The following is a 9,598-nucleotide window of genomic DNA, read 5'->3' on the forward strand; positions in this document are numbered from 1 at the left end:
TCCTGCACTGGCCCATAGCACGCTGAGCCTACCAAAGAAGATACGCTGTGTCACAGGGAAAGATGAAAAATGGACAGTTAGAGCTGGAAGTGATGGTTTATAGCAGCAAGGCAATGCTGTATTCAACTGCCTCTACTAGGAGCTGGCTCGGAGGGGAATTTCAACATCTCACGGCAAACGGAGCCTTCTCTCATCCACATGTGGGAGTGCTCACTCCCCCATGTACTTCAGTGTTGTGGTGATGAGTCAAGGGAGGGTTGATGGATGGGTGTTTGAATCAGCTGGGTAGCAAACGCTGACTAGCAAAGCATGCAGAGACCAAGAGTTTATTTTTTAAGTACAGCAGCATAAATCCTGAGCACCCATCCCTTCCCCAAAAGAGAGCAGCCTGGCTTTCAAAGCACACTGTGACCCTCCACACCACCTGCCCCTCTGCCCAGATTGCTGAATTTGCTGTCTAGCCCATGAAGCTCATTGATAGCCCTCATGCAAGGGCTCTGGAGGGTCTTTTTGGACAAAAGCAGAGCTTCTGGCTGTAGAGGCACAGCAGAGAAGGGAGAGATTGTCAGCAGTCTCAGTGAGCACCCAGGATGCTCAGAGATTGGAAAGTAAAGCTCTGGCTCTGAATTTTAAAACATTGCTGCTGCATTTGCCATCAGACACTTGGCTCAAGAGAATAAATCAAAGGATTAAGATTACCTGGAAACACAGTATTTTCCTTCTCTTTCCCTTGTCCCTTCACTAATGTGAGGAGATACTCACAAATCAAGCGCTTACCACGCTCATTGTCCTTTGCTGGGTGAATTAGAACCACTTTATTGTAAGACACCAGAGAGCCCGGATTGTCTCAGACTTTTGCGCCTTTCCTTCCCTAAACACTGCGTTGAGATTAACTGCATCACAGAGAGTGACCCAAGGGGGACCTAAGGAGTTCCCTTCAGAAGGTGTTTGCTCCACACCTATGGAAATATGTAGGAGAAGACCACACAATACCTTGTGTGCACTCACGAGCCTTACTTGGGTGTCTGGGGAAAGATGTGATTAGGGCAGTGGTAAGTAAACCTCTGATCTTCCCTAGGCACATCTTGGGGAGTGTGTGTGTGTTTTGGCAGGAGGAAAGAAGGACACGGGGCAAGTCTCACAGCCACAGGTAGCAACCAACGTATTTCCCATCTTGCTCTTCCCCAGATCTATCACTGTAAATAGCTTGGCTTGCTTGCACCCCCTTTTTTCTTCTGCTTTCTAAGACTCTTCAACTCACATGAAACATGCAACCCTAATTGGCACTGTCACTTCCAGCTGACAGATCTCCCATGAAACACACCCAGCAATAAAAAATGTAATCCCCTTTCCCTCCCCCCCCACAAAGTTCAATTAAAGACAAGAAAGACTCCAGTGGATGACTGTAGGCAGACTGCAATTTGCTGGATTTATGAAAAAATGTTGTAATCTTGCCAATACTTTGATGAGGACCACTTTGTGCTAACAAAATGAGATGGTATTTACTCACTGGAAGACATTAAATCCCACTGAACTAATGGGTGGGTTTCAAGGCTGCCCTAGGTTCTCCTGCATGAAATCCATTGTGATTTACCAGCAAACAATCAACTCCTACCCACTCTCCCAAGCCTTGTGTTTTTGACAAGCACCCCTGATCGTTTGCTTTCCTTCCCATTTCCATCACTGGCAGCTGCCACCACATTAGGGACTCTGCATGCATTTTCTGTCCCCTGTGCAACTTCATGAAGGTTTGCTGATGTCTTTGTAGCAAAGCCTGCTCAGATCCAGACTGAGGAGAATCAGGGGATGCAAAAGGAGCTTCCCCTTCCAGCCAGACCCCTCTATTCTTTGGTGTAGTGGACATCTTCAAAGAGTGATTCAGTTTGGAGCTCTGTCCCATGTCCTCAGCCGCCCCCCAACAAGACACTCGGGTGGGAGGCAAGAGGGAAAACCAAGCTTTTCTCATTACTTCCTGACTCCACAACATTTCATCCCTCCTCTGCCCCTCTCTGGCCAGGAGTAAGTGGTGTGTGAAGGTGGCAGAGGAAAGGAGCACCAGTAATGCAGTGGCCAGGGATGGGCAGGGAGGCAGGGAGCAGGTGAAGGCAGACATGGATCCCAGTCACAGGTTCAAGCCCAAGGGTTTGTGTGCTGGCAGGTGCTCTTTTGTGCACAGGCAGTTGTGAGGGGAGAGAAAAGTCAGTGGCAGCTTTTCCCAGGCTTTGCACTGTGTCTCCTTTCTCTGGCAACTCTGCCAGAGAGGAGGCAAGGTAGGCAGCCAGGAATGCAGGCTATGAGTGGAGGCAGAGGTGGAGGAGGTGGCTGCTTGGGACAGAGATGCTGGTTTGCGCTGTGGGTCTTGGTGGTGATAGATCAGTGTGGGATGCCAGAGCCAGAGTGCCTGTGGGGGAAGCTTGTACTGTCTGGCACTGCTTGGATGTTCTCTCATCTGATAGAAACAACTGAACTTGCAAACTTGTTTCCCACAAGAAAGGCCCTCAGTGTTCACAAGGGAACAGATCTGGGATTGTCCTAAAACCTCACGGTGGCCAGGGAACTGGGGAAAGCCAAGTACCAGATGATTTCCTTGGAATGCAACAAACCTCACAGTGCGATAAGAGCGACAATAGCTTTCCTTCCAGCCCTCGCTCCGATCTTCAGCTCAGCACCTCTCAGGATCTTCAGCTCTGGGCAAATGCTTAGCAGCAAGGGCAAGCCAGAAGTGAATCCTAATGAACTCTGGGCTTAGTAAGTCCGGAGTGAGGGGTGAAGGGCAACAGGCTGAGCAGAGGAGGCGAGATCCCTCTACGCCATCAGTGCTCCACTTTCACATTGCTCCTCTCTAGGCATGGTGAGACAGTGTTGGTCAGCTCTAGGCATTGGGGAAATCTCCAAGAAAAATACTGAGCTCTCTCTGCTTTAACCATTCAGAAAAAAAATGCTAGACTCCCTGCTCAGCCCCAGTGCATGAATTTGGATATCACATTCCTCCTAGGCATCTGTTGAGGTAACACTGATCACAGATACAAGAAAGGCTTGGTGAATCTTCCTTTCTCCTTCCTCCATCTGCTGCATGACTTTTCATTTCCATCCACTCTGCCCTTGAAAATGGTCAGTGATGTCTCCAGGATGTGTAGACCTGCCATCACACTGACATCCAAAGCTGAGTGCAAAGTGTAGCCTTGTGACTGACAGCTGCTGGCTGCCTGCAATCTGAAGTGAAATATCCCACCACAACATTACACTCAGTTCCCAGTTTTAGAAGATAGGTCTTGGCCCATAAGAGCTAGAAGCATAATTTTAAAAAATGCATTTTTTGTATGTTTTACATGGGATTGCTATAACCCGTGCAAGATTAAAAGCTTTTTTCTGCGCACAGAAGTTACACTCATTACCAGAAGGGCTTCACAAGCAATGCTGATGCCAAGTGAGTGGAAGAAACTCTTCTTGCCTAATTATTACTCTGCAAATGAGTCAGAAAGGCCTGAGGGGTATTATTTGTTAGAGGAACAGCCTGAACTCCTGACTGCTAAGGAAAGGAAAGATTTCCCTGGGGTTACCACAAGACATTCAAAGAGCCATTCTCCTTGTGGCCTTTAGCCCTTACAACCCATACGATCTCATGTTTACATCATCAACCATGATGAGGATTATTAATCCTCATCACAGCATAAAACAGGCTGGTCCCTGTCATGAGAAACTTAACAGTGTAAGGCAACAGGCTTCCAAAGGCCATGGGCAGATGTAGCAGCATAAAGTATCCATGACCAATGCAATGGTCACCTTTGAACTCTGCTGGTGCCCTGCAGAGCCTGTGATCCACCCCAGGAGCAGCTGCATTTCGGCTGAAAGACAAGAGTTGCCTATGAAACCACTACACACAGGCCTGGGGGTGAAACTCCCACTGACCATGCCACCGCTATTACAGCCCATGATTCCTGATAGCGGCAATGGTGGGTTTAAGATTAATTTGCCGTCATTTCATCATTTACACTAAATGCCGTGGTTCTTTGATAAACATTTCAGGCCTTTTTCCAAACAATTTTTCCATTTGGAGCTGATGAAAACAGGCTGTCAGCACTCCCGGTAGAAACACCCTGCTCATGGCAACAATGGCTGTCTGGCCTAGTGGTCTCCTTGGAGAAAGTCCAAGTAGGAAGGCAGTCTCAAGGCTCCATTCCTGGAGCTAATTGGAAGGCGACCACTGTGTCAAGAAAATGATGATACTCTTTCCCTCTGAGGGACTTAGAGGATAACAGAGAGGGGATTTTGTCAATCTGGAGGCAGGACTGGCAAGCTTCAACCCAAAAATGATGAGGGCAGTTACGGCAGCCCCCGGTGCTAGGGAACGGGAACCAGTTTTTCAGGACAACACATGGATTGTCTTCCAGATGTTGGTACTATCTGCCTTCATCTGGTGTCCTCTCCAACATCTCCCTCCCTCCCTCCCTCCCTTACAGGTCTGGTGAGAGATGACTGGGAACTTCCTCCTGGGGAATGTCCTCCAAACAGTCTTATTTCTGCATCCATCCCAGAGAGGTAAAAGCCTGAGAGAACTCTGAACCTGGGGCCAAGCACTGCACCACTAGAGTCCATTTCTCTCTGCAGGAAGTCATCAGTCCTAGAATTAAGGTCATATTCTGCTTTTTGAGCCTGCACCAGGCTAAAGTAGGGCCCATGGGACCTGCTGGGTCTATGATCTATACCACAATTAGAAAAATGTCTCTGAGGGGCAGGTACAGACCTCGTAAGGCACCCCAGCCTGAAGGCAAGCACACTCCTTCTGTTGATTTCTGCATGGGTCCTGCCCATAAACAGTCCTTCAGAATCTCTTATCAGTGATTCCAAAGTTTGTCCTTATAGCTGAGTTCATTGTGGCAATAGTAAAAGGCAAACCTTAACTAGATCACAAAGCAGGAGGGAAAGGATGACAATCTGTATGTCGAGTTATGAGAGTCTGGCAGCTTCTTTTTAGAGTATTTATTAGGATATTGTCCAAAGAGTCCTTCACTGTTTATGACACACCATAAATACCATCTGTCTCCCCTCACCTCCTGAAACAGTGAGCTGTTCTTTGCCACAATGCTGTTTGCAGGTCATCTTGATAACCTGCCCCACAGGAGGAAGTGGCAAAAATAGATCTCCCTGCTTAAAAAAATCTCTTTATTTCCACTAAGCACTGATATTTTGCCTCTATTGATGTAATCAAACACCACGTTTGACAGCGTGTGAAAAGTCTAAAATAAAGACTCCCTTAATCTGGAAATCAGCACCTGGAAGTGTGCAATCAAGGATAGCTGAAGCAGGGAGAGAGCAGAGCTTGCATCCAATATACTGAGGCATTGTTCAAGACACCCAGCTCTGCGGAGGGCCCATGACATCGGCAGAAGATAGTTGCTATACAAGATAGTTGCTATACAGAGAGATATGTAAATAACAGGGTTTTTTCCTGGCTACACTCCCTTTTCTCATCTGGACTTCCACTACAGGTGGATTTTGAGATCTTTTGTTGGATCCCTGCTGCTCCACACGTGCTGATGTAGCTCCATAAGTGTCAGAAGCATCTGCAGTGTATGCTTAGATTAATCAGACAATGTAGGAGAAGTTCAGTGTGAACTCCATGAGGGTGACAATAACAGAAGCCCTGAAGTTTCTGGGGAGATGTTATTTATGCATGAGCATTATACTCAAAATAACTGGAACCTGATAGATTTTTTTTTTTTTAATCTGCTATTGTCAGCAGAGTGTGCTTGTTCATACACAGCTTACAAGCATAACTTTGATTCTACGTTTTTATTCATATAGACAGGAAAGAGTAGCCAGAGAATTCATAGATAACAACAGCTCATTTGCAGAGGTTGAAGAAACACACAGCCAGGCCAAAAAGAAGGGGCAAATGTTCAGGCAAAAGTATGACTTATCCTTGAAGCAACCAAATTTTAGTTGATGGTACAACCTCCAGCACAGGGACTATTTTGCTGAGTATGAGGTGTCTTTTCCCAGTTGGTACACTGAAAAAGGATTGAATTCATGGAAATCCTCAACTCTCAGTGTTTCAGAACTAAACAATTAGAGTTGTTCCTTCCAACTTTGTAACTGGTGAGCCCAAGACCCTCGGAGAACAACACCTATCTGGGATCATATGGAAGGTCAGCAGTAGACAGCTTAAGTATCCAGTTAAAGGAGATCAGCTTTTTAATGTTAACTAATCCCAGTGGACAGCTGACAAATGAGGCTATGTAAAGAACTATTTACTGTCATTATTCCAATTTGAAGAACAAATTGTTTTGAAAAGTTCAGAATTGCTTCACAGCTGATCAGAGGTGAGGAAAAAGACAGAAAAGGTCAGATGACATATTGGGAACTAGTTTCCCTTCTCTGCAACTGTCTAATCAACTTGGTTTAATTACAGAACACAGCCCCCTCCAAGCTGAGACTGACACATAGAAAAATCTGTAGGCAATTTGGATACAACAAAAACATAATGTCTCACAGAAATCCCTGATGTCCCCATATTGTTTGCATGGGGACTAAGTTGTTCCATACACACAAGTCCTTGTTTAGATTGTTTGCTGCCATCCTCAAGAGAAGATATTGCAGTGGAAGGGGAGTATGAGCTAACACACTCTAAACCATTCCTTAGTCTCTTAGTTTCATGTCACAGTAAGTAATGAGTTTGGTACTACATCATGGCAATGTTATGACAGAAAGCAAAGCCCTTCTGACCTCGAATTAATCCTGTCTTCTCTGAGAGCTTTGTTTCAGGCTTCACTGGGGACATGTGTGTGTAACTTTAGATGATATCTGAAGGCATTTCAGATGTTAGCCAAAAATGTGCTTTATATTATATTGGACTTTGCTGCTCCTTTCCATCCAAAATAATTTTGGGGAAGGTGGGTAAATCTCAGATGGGAAATCCCTTGACATCCCCTGATTCTCAGCGTAACAAACTATGAACAATTATCAAAAATGTCATTGCTGCATGACCTGTATCTGCTGAAATGTAGAGAGCTCTGTTCAGGATTATTGTAGCCACTTAAACTAGAGACAGAAAGTCAAAGACAATCAGACATTGCAGAGAAAGGCTGGATATCTCCGATCCAACTGAGAAGAACAATCCAGTTTATGCCTCTGGATCACAGAAATTAGAAATTAAAGAATTCTGTGGGGTATTTAGGCAAAGCACATGTTGTGTTGACATCTACAGAAAGGTTTCCATGCTGATTCATAGAAGAAAAATGTCCTGTTCCCTGTTGATCTACAATATTTCTTCAGACCATTCAGTGGCAGACAGTTTGTGTCTATCAGCCTTCTCTTCCACCTCTACTGTTTCTGTCCCACTCAGGACACCTAAGTCCTTTGTCCATTATTGGGCCAGTAAGTAGTTGATGCCTGGTGTATTTTAATTTTTGTTCCATCTAGTTTCAACTTTGAATTAAAATGGATGAAACAGAGTGCTTAGGGGAGAGTTTCTTTGCATTCTACAGGGCAACTTGTGTTCAGTTTTCTAGGATCAGAGACAAATTCGAGTAGGACTAGAAACTCCTTGAGTTTCTCCTCCCAGTATTCACACACCAGCTGGCAGAGAAGGGAGTTGGGAGACAAGGAGTTAATTCTGAGCAGGAGTGAGGCCACTGGTGTATTCTGGGGTCTCTACATGCAGGACTGGAGCAGTTGAAGTGGGTAGGTAATTACCCCAGGATCCCATAAAAGAGGTGGGCCAGACTGTTTTTGTGCTTTTTTATTTGACTGGAAGTGGAGAAAAAGTCTTGGTCTTTGGACTCCGGGGGAAAAAAAAAAATCAACCAAAAAAACCCTCCTATTTGGTTGGGACCAGGTGCAGGCTGAAGAAAACCTTTGAACCTTGAGTGTCATGTAGAAACCCTTAAGTGTCTTCTCTGGTAGTTCTGGTAAAGTTCTGCTAAAGGGCTCCCTCAGTGATAGTGGGGGAGCAATGGATGGCAATACAAGGAGCCATAAGACAACTAGGAAGTGATATTTCTACTCTTGCAGTACAGATGAAGACAAAAGGAGAGGTCTGAGTCCCATGGTAGTAAGTTCAGGGCTAGCAAAACCCACTGAAGCTTCATGAATTGAGATTGTCTCTGGGGAACCTCTGCTTTCCATGTTCTTGGCTGTCTTCCGATTCCTTATGTAAGTGTAAGAAGAGAAGCATAAATTTCAGCAAGGGGCAATTGTTTGCCGTTTTTCCCTGCTTTGAGTCAGTTTCGTGTGTCCTTGTCTCTGGTGCTTTCTTGGAAGAGTTGAATTCTTGTAAGCTGTTCAAATGTTGCTCTGTTGGATGGCTTGGCCTGAAGTGTCCTGTCCTGTCCATGCAATGTTACAGCTCTATCCCACCTCAGGCAGACAAATCAGCATCCTGCTGGCTTTCAGCTCCCTCTGCAGTCAACACAAAGAGAAACCCTTGGAGGGTTACCCAGGTCACCAAGGTACAGCCAGAAGGTCCTGGTCTCTCTCCATTGACTGAACGGGGAGCTCATCTTGTCTGTGCTCCTAACCTAGGCAGCTCCCCTAGCAGCAGTAATTTAGGGAAATCATGATGAAAGGGATGAGAATGAGCAGGGAGCAGCTGAGAGAGGAAGTACTTCTGTCAAAGGAATGAGGCGCACTAAGTAGGGACTAGAAAAGTAGTTATGTCTCTGTTAGGGTTCAAGAAGAGGGAGGACATTTTCAAATACCTTGGTTCCCTTGCTGCAAGACAGAAGGCAGAAAGAATAGCCACCAGAGAACATGAGGTAATGGGGACAAGTAGCAGGGGATGGTACTCAGCTTCAGAGTAGTTTGTGGGGCTCTAGCTTACCCCTGGAACAGGAAGAGAAAGCAATAACTGGTGTTCGTATGTTTTTCATGAACTGCTAGGGTCTGCTGGTGCAGCAGAATTGCCCCCTCCACAGAGGGGTTGTGTATCGAGCAAACAGGATGTCTCTGCCACTAACGTTGCCTTCTTGTACCTCTGCCCTTGCTTCCCTGGCTCCCACATCCTAACAAATGAACAAGTGCTTCAGTGCAAGGCAGACAAGGGGCTTCTGGAGTGCTCAAAGGTGCTATTTTATGAGGGGAGATACGAAAGTACAGCCTTGGAGCTTGCAGCCATTCACCTACATTTTTGTCAAGAAAATTAATTGTCGTGTTTCCTGGCTCCTGCTTGTGTGTTGCCTTCCTTAACTCCCTCAGCAAATCCTACAGATTATAGTATTTTCCACCCAGAACCAGTTTGTACTATGGCTTTCCATCCAGTGGCTATCTCAGTAGCAACAGTTCCCTTGAGTCCACAAGGAGACTGACAGAAATATTAAACATTTGTGACTGCTGATGACTTGAAAATGAATTACGTTCTCAGCACAAGCCATCTTCACCTCTAATATTTGGGCATTTCTCTTGCTTCCTTCACAAGGCTAGGTAAGCAGATCCTACAATGGAATGCAATTTGGCTTTGTTTTTAGGGGGTTTTCCCCATGTTTGTGTTCGGGGTGCAATTTTTACTGTTTAGCATTCAGAAGGTCACTTACACTAATTCCCTTCCACTGTTCTATTTCCATCCCTTCCTGAGATATCTCCCGTGGTCCAAAAAAAAGCA

This window comes from Corvus hawaiiensis, chromosome 7 (genome assembly GCF_020740725.1).
Source record: "Corvus hawaiiensis isolate bCorHaw1 chromosome 7, bCorHaw1.pri.cur, whole genome shotgun sequence".
Lineage (NCBI taxonomy): Eukaryota > Metazoa > Chordata > Aves > Passeriformes > Corvidae > Corvus > Corvus hawaiiensis.